The following is a 23,897-nucleotide window of genomic DNA, read 5'->3' as shown; positions in this document are numbered from 1 at the left end:
AATCATGTTACCCAACGTAGGATAAGAGGCCAGGCCCAGTAGCCAGAACAACTAAGTTAAGCCACCTGTATTCAACAAGTCAATTACAAAACCAAGTAGACTGGAACCAAAGGCTGCTGAGGAATCTGGTGGCAGGGCAATATGACTGCACACCTCCAGCGATGACAGCTCCATGTTCTTCAGGGTTATCTACAAGGCCAAGAGGAGCAGCAGTCCCTGCTTTCCCACCAACAGCAGTGAGATCTTCATGCCCACCCAAGAAGGCAAAGTAGTGTCATTTACAAAGCCTGATAGGTTTTGGAGTGAGACCTTTGCAGACACATCAACCGAGCAAAGGAGCAGATGGAGAAGGTCTCCAACCCTAGCCTGAAAAACTTCAAGCCCATTGGCCTGGCCTAGCTGAAGTTGTGAAACATTGGATGTCAAGAAGCCCTTAGAGTGCCTAGTGCCCCTCTCCTGGTGCCCCAGGTCTGCATGCACTTAATATTAGTTTGCTCTAGGGACACAGGGAGTGGAATGTGTGCTAGCCAGCAGCAAAACCCAAAGCACATAGGAATGATACCTCTCCTCTCCTAGAATCTTAAACTGTCAGCCGCTACTGTTACTGGGAGAGGAGGGGTCTAATCCTTGCCTGCCTTTGTCATTTTCACCTGACTGCAGCTTGGATAGTGACTATTTTTTCCTACATCTCAGGGACTGTAATCCCAATCCCTTCTGCTCTGTCTTGCCACCGAACCTCCCCAATTACCCTTTCCCTAGCAGCTTCAAAGTCCAGAGGGCGAAGAGGAGCCTCAGTTTCTCTGGATGTTAGTACTGGCTGGCCTTGTCCTTGAAATAACCAGAAAGTAGGATGTATGCAGCCCCATCAGCATCCGGTGTAGTACCCCACCCTGCCACACAGGGGAAAAGAGGAAGCTCTGAGTGTGTGAAATTCTGAGTGGTTGTGTGTTGTTGACTTGAGCTGGTCATATCCAGGACTAAGACCTCAAGCCTGTGGGAAAAGGGCCTCTACCCTTGAAGCTCAGAGAGATGGCAATGTCTTCCTGTGGGAAAAGTGCCTCTGCCCTTGAGGCTCACAGGGATGGCAATGTCTTCCTTTTGTCCTAGTGTGACTGCTGATAGTGAGTACAGAAAATGTCCATTGTAACTTTCTCCCCCAGATATTTAAGGTCTGAAGACTGCTCTCCTACAGAGATTATCTAGACCTGCCTCCTTGTTTATCTAACAACCTTGCCTCCCTGTTCAACTGTATAAACACAGTGAGCTTTCATGGCTCTAGAGAGCCCAGACTGCCTGACCCCAGATGTTCTGTGCACCCATGTATTTATCTTCATTCCTTGCTGTCCGAGTCAGATCAACTGCAAGATGTACAGAGCATGGCAATCCCCCATTGTAGACACATTCTGTTCTTTTGACTTGGATACTTGGGAAGCCTCTCCCTCCATCCCCACTGACCAGCATTTATTCCCATCTCTTCTCTCTACTTCAGAGCATTACCAGTTATGGGATTGGGCCAGTGGGGCCCCGAGCAATCAGGCCTGGCCCCCTGATGCCTAAAAGCCCCGTGGCCACAGCATTGCTCTTGGGCAAAGATGCCAAGGCTGACCCTGAAGGAGTATACAACTCTGGAAGCCTACCTTGCCTGCTTCTGGAGATGGGTTGGATGGTAAAAGCCGGTGGCAGAGATAGCGGATTAGAGAAATGAAGAGGCCCAGTGAGTCCCCACAATGTCCGCCTTTCAGCATCCTGACATGAGGTTTAAATTAAAAATAGAGGGGAAGAGGCATATAAGCAGTCCCAGTCAAGGTGTGATAGAGCCTGTCATTGACCCATCATTGTTTAGATTCCAGTCTGTCCTTCAAGGTGGTCTGACAAGTTGTTAGAACTGTGTAAAATCTTCCTCAGAGACAAGTCCCATCTCTGGCTGTCGTCAAGCTTCAACTTTTTCTTCCCAGGATGAGACTTCTTGGAGAGAATTCTTATTTCTTGGGGACCAATGTTTTTAATTGTCTAATAGTCAGAGGGAGGGGTATAAGTATCTCTTTAGAATATTTTCATTCCTACCAGAATGGATACAAATCCCAGAAGTTGGGTGATAAAGGGGGATCAGGAGTTCAACTTTACCCTTAGTTACATACAGAATTGGAGGCCAGGTTGATCTATAGGCAAACCAGTCAAAAAATAAAACACCTTACACCTTATACTGTTATTTATAAATGTTGGAGACATGACTATGTCATTTAAATGTGGTAGTTTGAATATAACTGTCCCCATAAACTCATAAGGAGTGGTACTATTAGGAGATGTGGCTTTGTTGGAAGTATGCCGATGTGGGGGTGGGCTTTGAAGTCACAAATATGCTCAAAACACACCCAATATCTCAATTCACTTCCTGTTGCCTGCAAGATATAGAACTCTCAGATCCTTCACTGTGAGAGACCAGAACTTCTGCCTGCTGAATCCAAACAAAGGATGCTTAGAGGAACCTGACCCCTTGATCTACATAACAAATAGCCTATGTCAAAACTCCCAGTCCTTGGAAAAGATACCCACCCCCAGCCTATGTCAATATCCAGATGTTAGCCCTTTGCTCTTGTCGGGGGAGGGGGGGGGACTGATAACAACCGCAGACTACCTCGCTGCCTTTTTATAGCCACACCTGACCCAGGAGATAAGGCTATAGGAACTCCCCAAATCCCCTAAAATAAATGACTAACTAGTGACCCCGAACCCTTGTTTAATCTTGCTCAACTGCGTGGTTTTTGCTTAATTCTGTAGTTTTTGCCTTTCTAAACTCCCTGCAATTGAAACTTGAGGCCTTCTCTTGCAGCTGTTGTGCCAACTTGCTGGACGAGTCCCTCTCTAGGCTTGTGTTCAAGTATTTAGCAAAAAACCTTGCCCTTTTGCATTCAATGAGTTGGCTCCTTGGTGGTTTTCTTGGGGGTCTCACAGACTGGGCTTAACACTCTGAACCATGTCTGCCTAAACCTCTGAAGCTGTAAGCCACCCAGTTAAATGATTTCCTTTATAAGAGTTGCCATGGTTATGGTGTCTCTTCACAGCAATAGAAAACCGAAGACACTTAGTAAAAAATCTATTCAGAAATACTCACTCTGTATGTCCTTCATACTGTGTGTATGACTTCCAAATTGTTATAAAGTACAAGAGAGTACTGCTATACATAAGAGAATAACAGATGTTGTAGAGTCCTGGAAAGCTGCTTTGTAGATATTAATTATTTAATCTGAGGGTTGAATGATGAGGGGCCAACCAGGACTAACGCTTCAAACAGAGGTCATCAAGGATGGAGCTCTTATCAAACAGAATGAAGAACTCTATATACATAAGTAAAGAAGCAAGTGACATGATGGTATTGGAAAGTTCAGAAAGCCCTACAGATCCTTACAGGGATATTGGTTTGGTTTGGTTTTGGGTTTTCTTTTTTTCTTCCTCCCTCCCTCCCTCCCTTTCTCTCAGTATTTCTCTGGAAGTATTTTTGTTTGTATTCCTCTAGAATTAAGTTTATGTCAAGTGTGTCAATGTATTTAAGAGGATTTGTTTGCTTCTTTTTTTTGAGACAGGGCTTCTCTGTGACTTTGGAGGCTGCTGTCCTGGAACTAGCTCTTGTAGACCAGGCTGGTCTTGAACTCTCAAAGATTCTCCTGCCGCTGCCTCCTGAGTGCTGGGATTAACGCATGCACCACCAATGGCCCAGCGATTTTTTTACTTATTTTTTTAAAGATTTATTTATTATGTATACAGTGTTCTGTCTATGTGCATGCCAGAAGAGGGCACCATATCTCATTACAGAAGCCTGTGAGCCACCATGTGGTTGTTAGGAATTGAACTCAGGACCTCTGGAAGAGCTGTCAGTGCTCTTAAACTCTGAGCCATCTCTCCACCCTTTTACTTCTTAAAAATTGTGATTCTTGCTGTGAAAAGTGACTCACACCTTGTTGTGCCCAAATTCTGAAACCCCAAAATCACCAAGAGACCCATTTCTATGCAAAAGCAAAGAGTCTTTTTTTGTAGTTGTTTAATGAGCTAACCCCATTAGCTCGGGTCCTTCATCCATCTGCCCTAGCTGATAGCTGAAGAAAGACCCCAAGAAATCACGAGGCAGGGATCGTATAGGGCAGTGTAAGGGGAGTGTCTAGGGGTATGCAACAATCTCAGGATTGTTGCACTTCCAGGCTTGGACGACCTCCCCTGTGTTGATTGGTCAACTGGTTGCTATGGCCCATAGGCCCTCCCAGGGCAGTTGCTATGCTCTGCTCATAAAGCACAGCCCTGCCAACTAACTTCTGATTGATTCCTTGCTACGAGGAGGGCATGTGACCTCCTAGTGACCAGGACAGGAGGGGCAAGGTCAGGCAAGCACATGTTAGCCTGTCATGGCTGCTAAAACAGGGGGCACAGGGGGCTGGTCACTTCAACCTGTAATCCCAGCACTTAGGAAATTGAAGGAGAATTGCCATAAGGTTGAGAATAGCTGGGGCTATACAGCACATTTCAGAATTAAGACAAATCTCAAAATGGAGTATTTGTGGGGATAATTCATCTTAATATTTAATTTTCAATTTTAATATTATAGTGATAGGATAGTGAAAAACAAGTCTGTGCTCCCATTCCTCTCCATTTCTGATTCTCACTCCTTAAGGACAATAATCTTAAAAAAATTATAGCTGCAGGGCAATAACCTAAAAAAATTACAGCTGCTTATATTTCTTCATAAAGTAGTTATATTGCAGTAGTTTGATTTTTGGGCCCTTTCGGATCTGTTATTTCCTATTTCCACAAGTGAAGGTGTTATTCATTTATGTGCCCATGAACATACATTACTCTTCCTCCCAGAATATTTTGTTTTGAGAGAGTTTTTCTCAGTGACCTACCTCCCAAAATATGTGGGTTGCAGTTTTTTGGCTTGTTTCATGGTACTAGGAGTTGATCTCAGGATCTTGTACACAAGGCAAGTGATCCTCCACTAAGCTACATCCATAGCACTTTTAATGTGTTTGTTTACTTGTTTGTTTTTATTTCAAGACAGCATTTAGATCTGAGAAGATGGATGAGTAGGCAAAGGTGCCTACCACTAAGCCTGACAACCTGTGTTCTATCCCCAGAACATACATGGTAGGAGAGAACCCACTTCCAAAATTTGCTCTGTGACCTCGGTAGCATGTGCATATATACATGTATCCCAAAACAAATAAATGAATATGTAAAACTAACTAACTAACTAGACAGCATTTGGCTAAATTGCTCGGGCTGGCCTTGGACTTGTAATCTTCCTGCTTTATCCTCCAGAGGAGTGCAAATTATAGCCATGTGCCACTATACCTGACTTAGACATGATTTTTATAAAAATCGAATTTGGTGATTATATGGCCATAATGTCATAATCATCATTCAGAGTTTAACCATGTACTGAATGTGTTGTTAAATTTCCTTTCCTATAAGATTTTTTTCATGTGAAGCATTTATTGGGGGGAAGGAGGGGAGAAGGGGAACAGAGAGTGGCCTTGTAGAGAGAGAGAGAGAGAGAGAGAGAGAGAGAGAGAGAGAGAGAGAGAGAGAGAGAGAGAGAGAGAGAGAGAGAGGTACAGGGTGGCAGAAGGAGGGAGGGAGGTAGACTGATGGGGAAGAAGAAGAGGAGGAAGAACTGGATTTTTGTTTTGCCACATTTGGAATTTCCTTTTCTTAATATTTTCTTTTTGAATATACCACTTATGCAGCCTCATACTCTAACCAAAAAATTATCTGTACGTCTCTGTATGTTCTTAAAGTTCATGTTATTTAAAGCTTTATTTTTATCATTATTAAAAATGTCTGTGCCTTGGTATAGAGGCATTGAACTATAATCCCAGTCCTTGGGAAACTGAGGCATGAGAATTGTGAACTCTAGGCCACTATGGGCTACACACCAAGACCCTATCTAATTTTTTTTAATTAAGACTGTGGTGGGAATTTTTCTCCTTATATACATGTCTGAATTGGTTTAGTCCTTATGAATACCAGTCCGTGAAAGGTCTGCAAGAAGGAAAGATAGTCAAGGGAATTAGTGACTTAGACAATACAAGGCTTTTGGGGAGAAACCCCTGTGGTGGTGGTGGGGGTACTCTGTAAGAATCAGCCTGTGGTTGGCTTACAAACTAGGATAGTTATAGAGCAGAAGAGGGGTTGAGGAAGGAAATTGTAAAGTTCTCTTCGGTGGGGGGTGGGGAGTGGGGAGGGTGGGGAGGTGTCCACAGTTGGCCACTGCTAGGGATAACTAGTGAAGAGTCAGTTAAAGAATGTGAGACAATAGATAAACATCTTTCCTACCAGGCCATTATTTTGTTCCATGGAACAGGGCAGTTAGGAACCTAAGAAAACAAACTATGTTACCCATTAGAAACCAAATTAATGTAGTTACTTGAATTATTATAGTTCAACCAAAATGGAGGAATTTTTAAAATGACATAGCCCTGTGTCTTAGGGTTTCTATTGCTGTGAAGAGACACTATGACAATAGCAACTCTTTTTTTGTTTTTTTCGAGACAGGGTTTCTCTGTAGGTTTGGAGGCTGTCCTGGAACTCTCTTTGAAGACCAGGCTGGCCTGGAACTCACAGAGATCCACCTACTTCTGCCTTCTGAATGCTGGGATTAAAGGCGTGCGCTACCACTGCCTGGCTCTCTTTTTTTTTTAAGATTTATTTATTATGTATACAGTGTTTTGTTTGCATGTCCAGAAGAGGGCACCATATCTCATTACATATGGTTGTGAGCCACCATGTGGTTGCTGGGAATTGAACTCAGGACCTCTGGAAGACAAGCCCGTGCTCTCAACCACTGAATAATCTCTCTAGCCACCACAACAACTCTTATAAGGAAAACAATTGGTTGGAGCTGGTATATAGTCCAGAGGTTTAATCCAATGTCACCATGGTGGGGAGCATGGTGACATGCAGGCAGACATGGTTCTGGAGAGCTAGCTGAGAATCCTACATCTGGATTGGCAGGCAGCAGGAAGAATGAATGACACTGGGCCTGGCCTGAGCTTCTCACACCTCAAAGTCCACCTCCAGTGACAACCATCTTCCATCAAGGCTCACCTCCCATTGTGCCACTTTCTATAGGCCTATGGGGGCACTTTCGTTCAATCCATTATAACCTAGCTAACACTCCTGGAATTTCACCTTCCTTATATCCTGAAAATCTTTTTGCCTGCCTATTATTGAACTATATTTTCTTGATCCCTGTCTCCCTCCCTTCATTTTAGTGAAAAAAAAGTTCTTCAGTAAATTTGTGAGAAAATATGATAAACAAGGTCTTGTATGTGTGAAAACACATCATTTAAATTTCCCATCTATTAGTTGGACAAAAACAGAATTCTATATTTTATACTAGTTTTCCATTGTTGCAATAGCTAATTAACACAAATTCAGAGATCAACATAATCACAAATGATCTGAGAATGTAGGTGTAGAGAACTTACTTAACATGTATGATGTCTTGGATTCAGTGGCCTGCACTGTGAAATAAAATAAAATATTAGTGTACTCTTTTACTTTCAGTATTTTTTCCTTTGGTAATGCTGAGAATTGAGCCCATCCAAGGCCTTGTGCTTGCTGGGCAATTGCTACCCCCAAACTATGCCTCCAGTCCTTGCCATTGGTTTCAATGGGTTATAATGAAGATGTTTAAAACAGGAACTTCTGATAAATGACTATTTTTGCATTCCCATAGCTCTTGGCACAGGGACCCTTCCTCCATCTTCTAGGCATATACCAATTTCTGCTTCAGTCTGCTTCTGGCTTACATTTACTTTGTCTTTCCCTTTTCTCTTACATGAAGACTCTTATTAGAGACATTAGGCTTTATACCTATCCACATAATTCAGGATAATCTTCCTACCTTGATATCCTCAACTTGATGGCACCTATAAAATGTTTTATGCCATGTAAAGCAGTATATCCACAGGTCCATGCATTATGGTCAGAACATCTTTGGGGGCTATGTTATTTAATGTGGCACAATTAGAAATTACTTTCCCTCAGATCATGGGAGAAGGAACAGAAAGAGTGAGAACTGGAAGAAGGGGAAGGAAGAGGTACAGGACACAGACTGCAAGGAATGATATGAGTATTGCATTTTTGAACTCACAACATGTGCGATTGCCTATGAGCTCCACAAGGTTGAACCTGTCAAACAAAACCTGTTATAAGAAGGGAAGGGGCCCACGGGGCCACACCACTCTGTGAGAATTTATATACAATTAAAGTTGGTGGATTAGGTAGAGAGAGTTCCTTCAGTGGTATAGGCACTGAGAAGGAGCTGTGAATGAAAGGCCCTGAAAAGAACCACACCAGAACTTCAATGATGTAGAGAGGTTGGAATTTTGCAATTCCAAAGCCAATTTTGAGCTGTCATTAGTGTCCTCAACCCCCTTAATAACAATTTACTGCCCTTTTCTATATGTAATATAATGTCTTTGTGACCAGTAGGTTGTGAATCTAGCCTTTGATGGCTGAGCCATCTCTCTAGGCCACAGGGAAACCCTTTGGAATATTCAGATGACCACTAGTTTCCAACTAATCAAAGGGCTGTGTGCTGTGAGATAGCATTTGAGGCCCACAGCAGAGTTTTCCCAGCTTTGTTGTAACACCTACCTAAAGATTAGAGCAGTGTATTTGAAAAGTGGCTTGATTTATGGTTTTCTTTTTTCTGTTACTATAAAAAAACTTTCATCATTCTGTCACCATATTGGAATATAGAATTTGGAGTAACCTAAATCTGTGTTTTCCTGACCATAATCAGTTATATTTGACTCCAGAAGGAAAACAAAACTATGTGCTGTCCTCTTTGAAATGAGTGTTCTGCTTTGCATTAATAGTAAAAAAATTCTCAACTACACTCATACAAACAACCACAATGAAGCTCATTGGATCTTGCTCTTCTCTCTGTCTCTCCTTCTCTCCTTCTACCTTCTCCCCTCTCCCCACTCTCTCTCCTTTTTTCTTATCATATATATATGTATATGTACACATATATGAATACATTTTATTTAAGTTGGAAACAATTTTATTTTACATATCAATTCCATTTCTCCCTCCCATTCTCCCATAGCCCCCCAATGACCCCACATCCCATCCCCCACCCACTCCCCAGGGAGAGTGAGGCCTTCCATGAGGAATCATCAAAATCTGTCAAGTCACTTGGGGCAGGATCTAGGCCCTCCCCTGTGTATCTAGGCTAAGAGAGTATCCCTCCATGGGAAATGGGTTCCCAAAGTCTGTTCGTGCACTAGGGTTACATCTTGGTTCCACTGCCAGAGGCCCCTTAGACTGCCCAGTGCTCCTGACACCCATGTTCAGGGGGCCTGGTTTGGTTCTATGCTGGTTTCCAGCTATCAGACTGGGGTCCATGAGTTCCCCTGTGCTCAGGTCAGCTGTTTCTGTGGGTTTTCCCAGCCTGGTCTTTACCCATTTGTTCCTCACTCCTCCCTCCCTGAAATGGAATTCCAGGAGTTTTGCTCTGTGCTTGGCAGTGTGTCTCTGCTTCTGCTTCCAACAGCTACTGGATGAAGGCTCTAGGATGGCATTTAAGGTAGTCATCATTCTCATTATAGAGGAAGGACATTTAAGGTAGCCTCTCCACTATTTTTTTCCTCTCCACTATTGCTTAGGGTCCTAGTTGGGGGTCATCCTTTTGGATCTCTGTATAATTCCCTAGTGCCAGAATTCTCTTTAAACCTATAGTGGCTCCCTTTCTCTCTTCTTTTTTTCATGTGTGTCTAGTTTTCCTTTCTGGAAGCTTATAGAATATTCTCTATATTCCATCTTCTGTAACTTCACTGTGATATACATTACTGAACTTCATTTTCTCATTCATTTTTCTAGGTACTTCATATATCTTTTAAATATGCATACTTAAATCCTCCAGTGGTAGGAAGTGTAGTATCTTAGTATTACCAGATATTGTTTGCTGTAGTTCTCAGTCTCTAGAACTGTTGGTTATAAGTTTATAGAAATTCTATTGGTTTGTCTATGGAAATACCACCCTGAATGTGCCCCGATCTCATCTGAACTCAGAAGCTAAGCAGGGGCACATCTGGTTAGTACTTGGATGGGAGAAATTCTATTGGTTTTATTTGGCCCTCTGATATTGAATCTTTCAATTTTCTTTCTTTCTTTCTTGTTTTTTTTTTTTTGGTTTTTTGAGGTAAGTTTTCCTGTATAGCTTTTTTGGAGCCTTTCCTGTCACTCACTCTGTAGGCCAGGCTGGCCTCTGCCTCCTGAGTGCTGGGATTAAAGACATGTACCACCACTGCCTGGCTTGAATCTTTCAATTTTCTTATATTTTCTCTTTATTCTACTCTCTATTTAGGATATCTCAATTAAATTTTTACTGTGTTTAATTTTAAAAATTATTCTATGATATGTTAAATTTATTAAACCTTCTCATTAATTGAAGCAGAGAATTCTGTCTACAAGCCTGGGCATGTGGAGGCAGAAAAAATAGGAGTTCAAGGTTGGGGCTGAAGAGATGTTCAACAGCATACACTGCTCTTGCAAATGACCCAAGTTTGGTTCCCAGCACACAAGTCAGGCAGATCACAACCACATATAACTCTAGGTCCAAGGAATATGATGCCTGCTGAAGGGGGAAGTCCTTCTGTGTATATGTCTCTCTTACTGGTTAATGAATAAAGCACTGTTGGCCAGGGAAGCAAGATAGGTGGGACTAGGAGTCGAGGAGGATTCTGGGAAATGTAGTCAAGGGTGGAGAGTCACCATGTGATCCTGGGGAAGAGAGGATTCGTCAGGATGCCGTCCACAAAAAGATAAGTCCTTATAAAATATATATTAGTAATTATGGGTTAATAATTAAATCAGAGCTAGCCACTAAGAAACCATACCAAACAGTCAACAGCTTCATAATTAATATAGTGTCTTGTGTGTTATTTGGGGGCAGAGACAGCAGCGTGACCCAGGCAGCTGGCGGGAAAGAATACACATTACAGCCTGCTTTTTACAGTGCTAGGGATTGAACCCAGGACTATTTGCATGCTAGACAACTATCAACTGGGCTATATCCCTACTCCATTCTTATATTTTTGGTTGTGAGCCTAGCCTTTAACGGCTGAGCCATCTCTCCAGCACCCCTACTCCATTCTTTTTCTTTCCATTTCTTCTTCAGATAAATAGAAAGGGACAAAGAGAATAAGAGAGAAGAAAATGGCAAAGAAGTGACATCAACAATAACTGATGACTGAGCCAGACACGGTGGTGTGTGCCTTTATTCCTTGCACTTGGGAGACAGAAGCAGGCAGATTTCTATGAGTTCAAGGTCAGCCTGGTTATCATAACAAGTTCCAGGCTAGCCAGGGATACATAATAAAAACTTGTCTCAAAAAAAGGGCTGGAGAATTGTAAAAATGGGCCTTCTGCAGGATTTATCCCTAGTTCTTGAACTGGCTTTTTAGAGTTCATTCTCTTTGGAGGGATACCTTGGTCCTGCCTCAAAGTGATATGCTAGACTTTGTTGAAGGGAAGGCGTGGGAAGCCTTACCCTCTCTGAGGAGTGGACGGGGTAGGGGGTAGGAGTGGGGGAGAAGGTGGGAGCAGCAGAAATGGGGAAGGCGTGGGAACTGGAATTGGCATGTAAAATGAGAAAAGATTGCTTTAAAAATGGGCTTTGAACATAAGCGATTCTCAGAAAGACACTCACTAGTTAAATTTGAATCTGATGATAGATTTAGGGTGAGGAATTTGTATTAGATTTATTGTAAAAGTATACACCAAGGGATCGGCATGGTAGTGCTCCCTTTAATCTCAACACTTGGGAAACAGAGTCAGGTGAAGTTTGAGGCCAGCCTGGTCTGCATAGAATTGCAGACCAGCATAATCAAACTTTTATAAAAAGAAATAAAAGAAAAAAGAGGTTTCTAGGGAGATGGCTCATCAGGTAAGACCACTGACTACTCTTGCAGAGAAACCAGGTTTGATTCTCAGCACCCTTATGATGACTTAAACCATCCATAACTCCAGTTCTGGAGACTCCAATACCCTCTTTTGACCTACTTAATCGACCAGGCACAGAAACACACATGCAGGTTAAAACACTCATACACAAAAACCAAAAGAATACAGTAGACTTCCTTCCTAATTGACATCTGCTGAAAATGTTCACTGTACATTATGCTAGGCATTATAGAAAAAATGTCTAAGATGCTGTATGTTTTACTAATAGGCCCATAATGTAGTCTTGAAGATAAGGAAGATAATGCATGAAAAATTTTTCTGTATTAAGTGAACAGTGTGTATATAGCAAATAGGACATTGAGGAACTCAGAAAATGGGATCATGCATTCCTAATATTCTAATTGGAAAGAAACCCATCCATATGGAACATTATATAACATTTTATAATCTATATATTTTTAAAATTTATTTTTATTTAATGTGCATTTGGTCTTTTGCCTGCATGTATGTATGTGTGAGGGTGTTGGATTCCCTGGAACTGGAGTTAGAGACAGTTATGTGCTGCTTGAACACTGTGGGTGGTGCCATTACTGTGTTAGTGGTCCTGAGTTGTAATGCAGAAGCAAAATGAGCAAGTTATGGGTAGCAAGGAATTGAACCTTGATCTTCTGGAAGAGAAGCCAGTGTTCTTAACTGCTGAGCCATCCCACCCTGTGATCTATACATTTTAATGCCTACAAGAATTGAAAATAGTTTTTAAAGCCTGTAAGAGTATAAGTGCTCTTCTAATTTAGGTGTTTTTATCTGTCATATTCTCTCCTTGTTTCACAAATATACTTACTATTTTGTACTTATTTCATTTAGATGTTTTCTTTAAGATTAAAAAAAAACTTGGCCTGGCGGTGGTGGCACATGCCTTTAAGCCCATCACTTGGGAGGCAGAGTCAGGTGGATCTCTGTGAGTTCAAGACCAGCCTGGTCTTCAAAGAGATTCTAGGACAGCCTCTAAAGCCACAGAGAAACCCTGTCTCGAAAAACACAAAACAAACAAACAAAAAGAATATAGAGAAATGAGTCCAATATCTAACTATAATACTGAAAATTTTAGTTTAGTAAAATAAATATGTTATCTAATTATATATAGCTGTATTACTTTTTTCCACTTCCTAAAACAGTTTTCATTTCATCGTTGACTCTTTTTATGTAAATATCTGCATCACCACTAGACTCTATTTTTGTACCCAACAGTCTTTCTAAGCTCAATGTTCTCATTCCTTGTGATTTTTGATATACAAAATTATTTGAATCACCCATCTGTCAAAAATAATTCATTCTTGGTCTCAAAATGACCAGGATGGTCTCTAACACATAGGGATCTGCCTGGCAGAGCTCTAAATTTTATAAAAGTCAAAAACTGATATGACAACTATATAAACACAGCAAAGTCCATCATTTTCAAAAAGATTTCTCACATCTGACTAACATGGGTTGACCCCTACAACTTAATAGTTTCTGTCATTCTCATACCACCCAAGCACCAAACCTAATCTGTCATTTTCCCTACTCTTCCTTAAAGCCAGAAAATGAGGCTCAGAAAACTTACTTATGAAGAAGTAACCTCAACACAGAAAATGTAGGATATGTGATAATATTGTTATTTATTTTTATTTAGTATGTTCAAGACATGAACACTGAGTGTTTTGAGGTCAGAGGATAATTTTTTGGGAGTCTGTTTTGGCTTTTCACCTTGTTTTTTATTTTTATTTATTTATTTATTTATTTATTTATTTATTTATTTATTTTGGTTTTTCGAGACTGTATTGTTTTGGAGGCTGTCCTGGAACTTGCTCTCTAGACCAGGCTGGCCTCGAATTCACAGAGATCCGCCTGTCTCTGCCTCGCAAGTGCTGTAATTAAAGGCGTGCGCCACCAACGCCCGGCTTCCACCTTGTTTTTTTAGACAGACTCTCCCTTGTTATTTATTACTGTGATACTTTACACTCTAGAATAGCTGGCCTATTTCTAGAAATTCTTCTGTCTCCACTCTCTATCCTGCTGTAGGAGTGCTGAGATTAGGAATTGGTGCTGCATCTTCCAAATTTTTTAAGATTTTCTTTTTATTATATGTACATGGGTATTTTATTTGTATATATGTCTGTACCACATACATGCAGTGATAGCTGCTATGTGGGTGCTGGGATTTGAACTTGAGTTATCTTGGAGAGCAGTCAGTGTTCTTAACCACTGAGTTATCTTTCTTCTAGCTATGTCTTCGTTGTTTTATATTGGTTCTGGGGATTGAATGTTTGTCTTCAGGCTTTTAACTACTTACTTAGCTATTCTCCCAACACCAGCAGTAAGATGTTATTTCAAGGGTAACTCATGCTTCATGCTTTTAAAAAAACTTGATTGCATTTATTTCAATTATTTGTTTTTCTGGCACTAGGAATCAAGTCCAGGCACCTTTACAAGCCAGGCAAGTAAGTACTCTACCACTAAGTAGTATCCCCAGCCCTACTTGCAGTCTTTTATAATTGGCAGACAAATGATAGTTATGAGATGACCTTGGAACACAGTTAAAGTAAGGAGTCAGCATGTAAACAGAATAAGTGATTGTCTTCCTTGTGCAGAGAAAAGGTAGGTGGTGGTATTTGGGTGATGAGTCATAAATTACACATTGAACTGTTTATAGTTCCTGTACTTATTCAACCCTGAGTCCACATGGCAAAAATCCATCACATTTATTTTCTTTTATATATCCTGAGGCTTCAGTATGCTTACTTTCCTGGTATTTTTTTCATATTTCACTTCTTACCGACACTCATTCAGTACCAATAACAAAATAAACATTCATTAAATGTTTTCTAAAAATTTATGTCATTGGTAAATGGAAACTGTTTCTGATCTCCACAAAGATTGTTGTTTTTGTGTTTATAAATGTTATTTTGATTTTAGTTAAGAGAAAATCCACCAGATGGCAACCTCACCTGCATTTGAAGCATGATGTGATATGCAATCCTTGGTAACTCATTACAGATCCCCTGAGGCAAATATTCCCTGATTAGTGGTTGATTTCTATAGTGATCCTAGTAAATGGATACCTGGAAGTCACTTGGGAGTGATTTTTAGAAGGTGGAGGAGGGATCCAGTTAGTACATGTTACTAAGATGAAGTAATATTTCTTACTAATACTAAAAGCAACAATACAGTTTCTATTTCACTATTGCCTTCTAAGTACAACTCTAACTTGAAGCTAAAATGAGCCAAATTCATTTCTTCCTTGTCTGAGGCTTCAGACAATATCATTGTTACTTGCTGAACTTATTGGTATTCTGAAGGTTTTCTGGCTCTTTGCTTAAAGATCAAACCAACTTCCTTATGTCTAAGCTTGATAGTATGTAAAGAGAATTACCGGGGATATTTAATGTGTTCCTTCTTGTTTAGTGTTTATAAACAACATACCCTCGGGTACTAATTAGGTGGAAAATACTGTATATATTTATCAAATACTGATGTGTTGTTCCACACAAATACATTTGTGGTCAAGACAACAATTGTTCAGGAATTGATTATGAGCTGCATATTACTAGATGTATATGAAATAGTAAATATTTCAGAAGAAAATATAACGGGTTTGTTGACATCGATTCCTCGGTAGCTATAGTTCCAATGATATCTGATATTTCATTCTTAAATCTATTTCCGAAGCTGAGAGTGATGGCACATACCTGTAATCCTAGCAATTGAAAGGAGACAGGAGAATTAGAAATTCAAAGTCCTCCTCAGCTACACAGCAAATTGAAGATTATTCCACTACATGAGACCCCATCTCAAAATTACAAGTTGAAGTATCATAAGTACAAGACTGTATACATTTTCTAAAAGTGCATGCAACTGGAAAATCATTTTTTCTGTTTCCTAAGAATTTTTGATAATTTCACTGAGACATGTATATCACAATTCATTAGTTTGCTGTGTTTTAGGATTGTGGGAGGGAGACAAGAAATGAGGAGTTGACATTGAGTCAGATTGTTGGTCAGAAGAGTTATTAAGGTTGTAGTAGGAAGTGTGGTGAGGATCTGAAGTAAGACAAATCTGCTAGAAAAAGTGAGGTGTCTACACTTACAGGTTTCTAATGAATGGGGAGGTCCTACATCACAGGAAAACAGGCTTAGTTAATACATCACCTGTGCTATGTAACTTCAGGCCGGCCACCTCCCATTCCTGTCAGCAAGCAGGAAGGGATAGAGAGGATTTGTGGGTTTTTTGTTTTTGGTAGCTGGAGGTGGAGAAAGGCTACAAGGGTTGGGGATTGCCTCACAGCTTTTTGGACCTGCTTTGAAGGGATGGGTTCTAACACTGTATAATTCAATAATTTTAGTAAATTTAAGCTCATTGGGTATTTAAAAAATAGTACAACTTCAGGCCAGCAAATTGGCACATTTGGTAATGACACTTGCCACCAAGCCCAGTGACCTGAGTTCAATCCCTATAACCCATGGCAGAAGGAGAGAATCAAAACCTTGAATGTTGCCCGTTGACCTCCATATGTACACATACATGGGCATGATGTGGCCTCACTCAAAGGAACATCTCTTTCTCCTCTCATGAAATAAATTCAGTGTTATACCTATGCTTAAATGCTTTTTCTCATTACATAAAATTGCTCATCTATTTTTGGTTCCTAGTGTACCTGCTGTAAAATACTGTTCTCATTTTTTTCTTTGCTTGTGAATTAGAATGCGGATTCACACTACTCTGCGTGTCGAAAATTTAACTTCTCAAATAAAATTAACAAATCTAACTTTCAATGTTGCTCATGTTATCAGAGATGGTATTATTTTAACTTAATACATATACAATACTGACATTACACGAAACCATTTCATAGCACATAAAATGTATTTGAAGGAATTACAAAGTAGTTAGAAAAAAAGACTCAAGTATGAAGAATAGATTAATTATAATGGATCAATGGAAGCCAAATGTTATTCATCAAGAAAATGGAAGAATAAGAGCTATCAAGGTGGTTCAGTGGATAAGGGTGCTTGCTGCCAAGCCTATGAGCTGGGTCCTATCCCTGAATTCCACATGGTATAAAGAGAAACCTGATTTTGCCAAGTTGTCCTCCAACCCTCATATGCATGCTGTGGCATGTTCATGCATGTAAGTATTCACATAATGCACTCACATGCATACACAAACATAAATGAATAAATAAAATGTAACAAAAAGGAAGAAGAAGAGGAGGAAGAGGTTCAGCAAATATTTTGATCATCAGGAATATCACTGGCCGGAAGTAAGCCTGGGAGACACAACTGCATGAAAAGAAGGAACTCCGGCTGAGCGTGAAAGCTCATGCCTGTACTTCTAGCACTCAGGAAGCAGAGGCATGGAAAGCACAGGGGCTCTAGGCCATACAGGGTTATGTAGGGAGATCATTTCTAAAAAAAAAATCCTCAGAACTTGAAAGGTAGGGACAAGAAGATTAGAAGTTCAGTGTGATTGTTGGTCATGCAGGTTCAAGACCAGCTTGGGTTACATGTGATTCAGTTATAAAAAAAAATGAGGATTAGTTGAGCGGTGGTGGTGCATGCCTTTAATCCCATAACTCAGGAGGTAAAGGCAGGCAGATCTCTGTGAGTTTGAGACCAGCCTATTCTACAAGAGCTAGTTCCAGGACAGCCTGCAAAGCCACAGAGAAACCCTGCCGCGAAACCCCCTTCCCAAAAATGAGGATTCAAAATGTCAACAATTGACAAATGTGAGTTCATGAAATTAAAAGGCTTTTGCATAACAGAAGAAACAGTTAACTGAGTGCAGTACCAGCTATAGAATAGGAGACAATTGTTGCTAAATATATGTCTGACAAAGGATTGATATCTAGAATACACAAAAAATTCAATAAGATAATAAAAAATCAAACAATAAATACACTAGTAAAATGGACACACAGTTCTCAAAAGATCAAGTACAAAAGCCAATAAACATGAAAAATGGTCAACCTCAATAGCCAGAAAAATTCAAGTGAAAACTACATCAAGGGTCATGTGATCAGCAGGTGAGAGAACTTGCTGTGTAGTAAGTCTGATGACCTGACTTCAATCCCCAGGACATCAGGCAGAAGCAGAGAATTAACTCCTGTAAAGTTAACCTCAGACTTCCACACATGGGCTGTGGCATATATATGCCTGCATTCACATACACATCATGCATAACATATAACATATAACAATTGTTATAGGAAGTCTATGTAGGTATTCCATTTTACCCCATTTCACAACTAGTGATTTGATTGGTGAGATGTCTGAGCAGGTAAAGGCACCTGCTATCCAAAGATTCAAGGGTGACAACCCAAGTTTGATTCCCAGGAGCCACATAAAGGTATAAAGAGAGAACAGAGACTACAAAGTTGTCCAGTCACAATGGCATGTGCACAACCTCCCCAATTACACACATATACAGAGTAATAATAAATCAAAATTTTTGTTTGTTTTTCGAGACAGGGTTTCTCTGTGACTTTGGAGGCTGTCCTGGAACTAGCTCTTGTAGACCAGGCTGGTCTCAAACTCACAGAGATCTGCCTGCTTCTGCCTGGCATTAAAGGCATGTGCCACCACTGCCTGGCCAAATATTTTTTAAAAAGAAATGTCTAGATATTAAAGACTATCCACTAATTATTGGTAGTGTTTTAACCTGGAATGTCTTCTAAGGATATTTTCAAAGTAATATTTCTTTAAGGATTTTACAAATGTCTAATGTGCCCAGTTTGTTTATAAGTTGTTATTTATTACATAAAGATATTATATATGTATACATGATCATAAAAGTTACAAATGATCTTTTTAGTCATAGTAACAGTTAGGAAATTGTTTCCTATATAATTCAGAACTGTCTGATTCATTTTATATGAATGTAGTTTTTGTTCCACCAAAGGTGAAGAGTAAATACATAAGCACCACAAACCCAGGCTACCGTGTATACATTTTTTTCTTTTATAGCTTGCTGTGGTTTTATGGGTAAAACATGTATACATTTTTCTAGATGAACATGATTTAAACTATTCACGAATTATTCTCCAACTGTTTCAGTTTTACCTGCACCTGTATTTTCCCTTTTCAAAAGAGTATTTTTAAACATATTTTTGTACAAAATGGTGGGCTTCATAATGACTTTGTGAGCCTGTATTTTCATCTGATGGGTTTTTTAACATTTTTGTACTAATGGATTGTTCACTTATTGCCAGATGGCTCTTAAAAATGTAATTAAATGGACAAGTCACTCTAGATATTTAAGGGAGAATGTGATTTTGTTCATTCCACAGTTAGCAATTTAACTTCAATAAAAACCAGCTCCTACTTTTTATGTAAATGTGTCTGTCACAAATGTATACCAATTGAAGTAAAATCTTTCCACTAAGGTTTAGGTCATCATTTTTCTAATTATGGCACAATTCCCTCAGTGGAAAAAGAACCATCCATCTGTAAAGGAGTAATTCCAAACAGAAATTTTGTACCTAGCAGCACCAGTCATTACATATTTCTCAATACCTCTGCCAATAGCAGTAGGCATTAGTCAGGACATTGAAATGATAGTGACTGAGGGAAAAATAAAGTACTCTGAAAGCAAGTAAAAAGCACTGAGTATATGAAATGATGTATTTGATTTCAGAGTCTTGCTTTTGCTGCTGCACAAAATTTATTTTTTTAAAAAATTACTTTAATTTTAAATCGCTTGCTTCACATGTCAAAATTTAAATCTTAAAATATCTATTTTCTGTACTGGGAAAATTAAACTTTATTTTATAAAGAATAATATGCTTTTATTTCTTCTCATTTAGTTTACTGTCTATATGAAAATATCCTATTGCTCCTAATATAACTTGGATGGCAACATAATCTGTAGTTCCTAGACTATTGTCAAAAACTAGCAAGTTAAGATTTAACTAGACATAAATAAGGCTATTTCATTTATACTTATGACAATACCTTGTTTCTGATATGTTTTGTAAAAAGTAGTTGGCTGAAATGAATTGATTTGATAGTAAATTAATCTTATTCATTTATAGATATGGCATTTGTTTTTTGAAATTAACTGAGACTATGGTACATTTGCTCTATCAAATATATTTTAATAAGAACAAATGCAAATTACATAATATATACAAATCAGGATCTGACTATGATATATAAATAAAATGTAATAAAATTTAAAATCACAGAAACAAAATAACATAAAATGATAAAAATATAAAATTTGTAGTATTCATGTATATCTGTTTTGTTTCATAGCTTTAAGTCAACATTTAACCTATCATCTCAGAAAGTTATTTGTTTAATTTATGTATCTTGCTGTTATAAATATTACTCAAAGTTTATATAAATCAACATGCTTCTTGTCTCCAAATACTTAGAGGTATGAAAATGACCACTGACACAGATCTGTATGGACTTTCATGCCTATATGTACTCAAAATATCTCAGAATTGAAGCTACATCATTTAGTTCTATTTCTTACTCAATTCATAAATCTATTGTAATATGGCTAATAGATATTGTCACCTAGGGAAAAAGAGCTTGTAGACCAGCTTAAAATCTGATTCCACTATATCATTCTTCAAGAGTGTTCTCTAACATCACTCAGCATGTCTTTTCTTTTCCTGATCTGTAGAATAAAAAAAAATGATGTTTACCTTTGAAGATGTTTACTAAAGCAATAACTACTTAGTAGGCATTGGGCTTTACAGAATAAGCACATACATTTCAGTCACTCTTCTTAATCTTTCATATTTAGGGTTTCCAAAATTATATCTGTTGATTATCAAGGATAACCTAAAATACTTAGTTATTTTCCAAGCATATTTATTTTATTGAAAATCATACTTAATGCAATGTATTCTGATTATGGTTTCTCCTCCCCCAACACTGGATAAAAGGACAGCATTTTCAACTAGTGGTGCTGTTCAAACTAGATGGCTGCAAGTGGAAGAATGCAAATAGATCCATATTTATCACCTTGCTTACAAAACTCAACTCCAAATTAATTGAAAATCTCAACATAAAACCAAACGCACTGAACCTTATAGAGAAGAAAGTAGGGGGTAGCCTTGAACTAGTTGGTACAGGTAAAACCTTTATGAACAGAACACCAACAGCACAGGCAATAAGATCAATAACTAATAAATGGGACCTCATGAAGTGGAGAAGCTTCTGTACAACCAGGGACATCATCATTTAGGACAAAGCCGCAGCCATTGGAATGGAAAAAAGAGGGTTAATATTTGAAATACATGAAGAATTTTTAAAAACTAGATATCAAGAAAACAAGTAGCCCAATTTAAAAATGGAGTAGAAATTAAAAAGAATTCTCAGAAAAGGAAACTCAAATGGCTTACAAACACTTAAAAATGTTCAATATCCTTAGCCATAAGGGAAGTGCAAATCAAAACTCCTTGAAATTTCTTCTTACATATTGTCAAAATGTCCAGCATCAATAAAACAATGACAGCTTATGCTGGCAAGGATGTAGAGTAAGGGGATCACTCATCCATTGCTGATGGGAGTACGAATTTGTACAGCCACTTATGGAAATCAGTGTGGCAGTTCCTCGGGAAAATGGGAATTGGTCTACCTCAAGATCTGGCTGTACCATTCTTAGACATATACCCAAGGGATACTTCATCTTACCAAAAAGAAACTTGTTTGAATATATTCAGTGTGCTCTATTCATAATGGCCAGAAATTGCAAACAACTTAGATGTCCCTCAACCAAAGAATGGATAAAGAAGATATGGGACATTTACACAATGAAGTATATCACTCATCCATTAAAAAAGAATGAAATTTACAGTCCAATGGAACTGGAAAAAAATCAACCTGAGTGGAGTATCCCATACCCAGAAAGACAAATATGGTATTATTCACTTATATGTGGATATTAGATATTAAATCAGTGATAACTAAGCTACCATCTATAGAACCACAGATGGTAGGAATAGAGGAAGGGACTATGGAGAATCAGATAGATCTCCTTGGGAAAGGGAAATAGAACAGATAGTTAGTTAAGGCCCTATTGCAGGCAAGCAAACAATGTATCTAAATGCAAAAGATATCTAGAATATAAAAGGAACTCTTAATTCTTTATAGTTAAAAGAAAAATACTCCAGTTTAAAATAGTCAAGAGATTTCGATAGACATTTATTTTTGTTTGCTTTGCTTATTTTGGTTTTTCAAGACAGGGTTTCTCTGTAGCTTTGAAGCCTGCCCTGGAACTCACTCTGTAGACCAGGCTGGCCTTGAACTCAGAGATTTGCCTGCCTATGCTGCCCAATTGCTGCATTAAAGGTGTGCACCACCACAATCTATCTAACATTTATTTTTAAAGAGAAACAAGAGGATGCTCAGAATGTAGGGTTCAGTCTCCAGTACTAAACCTCAAACCAACAAAAAGTCATGTGGGACTAGGGAGATGGCTCAATCCGTAAAGTGCTTGCTGTGAAAGCATGGGGACATGAATTTGATCCTTAGAACTCAAAGAAAAGCCAGACATGGCTATCTATACCTGTGGTTCCAGTGCTGAGAAGACAGAGGCAGGTCAGCCAGTCTATCTGAACCAATGAGATAAAGAGATACAGGTTCAGTGAGAGACTCTATCCATAAAAACCATAAAGATCAAATACAGGAAGACACTCAATGTCAACTTCTATCCTCCACACACATGTGCACACTCTCATGTATCTGCACACACATGAACATGTACATGAACATGTACAGAAATAAATCAATTTAAAAATGGACAATAAGAGGAGATGCTATAAGTTCCTGCTTGCTGATTGCTTATTCCTGACCCAGTTCCTGCCAGAGAAAAGCTAGGAGTCATGGGAATTGTACTATGATTCAGTTCATTTAATACAAGTTGAACTTAGCATTTGTATAAGAAGATCCAGGCTCATATAGAAGGAAACGGGAAGTTGCAGTATACTGATCTCACCAACAGTATCTGCCTGGTGAAGCTCATCAGTGAAGTCAAAGCCTACAGAGATCTACAACTTGAGGGGCTAGAGACACATCAAGGTTTCTTTAATTTAGCTCACTTTGCTGTAGATGTTGACAGGGCTGCCATTCTGCAGCTTCTAGATGCAATTAATACTGGAAATCCACCATGGAGTGCCTCACCCTCCTTGGGGATCGGAGTGGAGATTGGGTGGGGGACCAGGGGACCTGGTGGGGAGGGTGGGGGAGGGGAGGAGGGAGAGGGAGCTGGGATTGACATGTGAAACAAGATTGTTTCTAACCTAAATAAAAAAATAATTAAAAAAATAAAAAAGACTTGTGGCCTTATCAGTTCTGTACAGATTTACCAGTCCTCAACAAGTAAAGTTTATGGAAAAGTGCAGGAAATACACTATAAAAACATACCTTTATATCTTCAGTCATCCGATGGGGCAGCCCAATTCTGTGCCTATTGACTTCCAGTTCACCTCTAGTTCATATCTTTGGAGTGAGTGGCACTCTTGAATTATCCAGAATCTCCGAAGATGTGCTAATTTTGGTACTCAAAAAATTGATTGATCGTCAGCTAAGATTTATCTTGGATAACTGGGAAGCTTCAGCTTGTGGAATCTGAAAACTAAATGGGACAGGGCTCATGCCAAGGACTAAGTAGAGATGAGTGAGACCAAAGTAGATAGAACCTCAGATATCAAGTGGAATTCTGGACAAGACCATCCTACCTACCTGTTGCAACTGTTGACTGAGGAGATATTCTTCTGAGGAGGCTTTTCTGAAGCACATTTTTTTGTTGGTTTATCCCACTCATTTGTCTGATTGCACTACTCGTGAATACCTGAAGTCTTTGTCCTAAAAACTTATGCCAAGGCTTCTGTTCTGTCCATTTTATTTTATTTTGAGACAGGGTTTCTCTGTGTAGCC

The 23,897-nt window shown here is 39.1% G+C and overlaps 1 pseudogene; it reads left to right on the top strand.

Moving 5' to 3' along the window:
* Positions 1-1,549: 1,549 nt before the first annotated feature.
* On the top strand, positions 1,550-23,627 carry LOC110343200 (annotated as a pseudogene).
* Positions 23,628-23,897: the final 270 nt, after the last annotated feature.

The sequence above is a fragment of the Mesocricetus auratus genome, unplaced genomic scaffold (genome assembly GCF_017639785.1).
Source record: "Mesocricetus auratus isolate SY011 unplaced genomic scaffold, BCM_Maur_2.0 Super-Scaffold_100003, whole genome shotgun sequence".
NCBI classification, from domain to species: Eukaryota; Metazoa; Chordata; class Mammalia; order Rodentia; family Cricetidae; genus Mesocricetus; species Mesocricetus auratus.
This window is presented reverse-complemented; position numbering and strand designations above follow the sequence as displayed.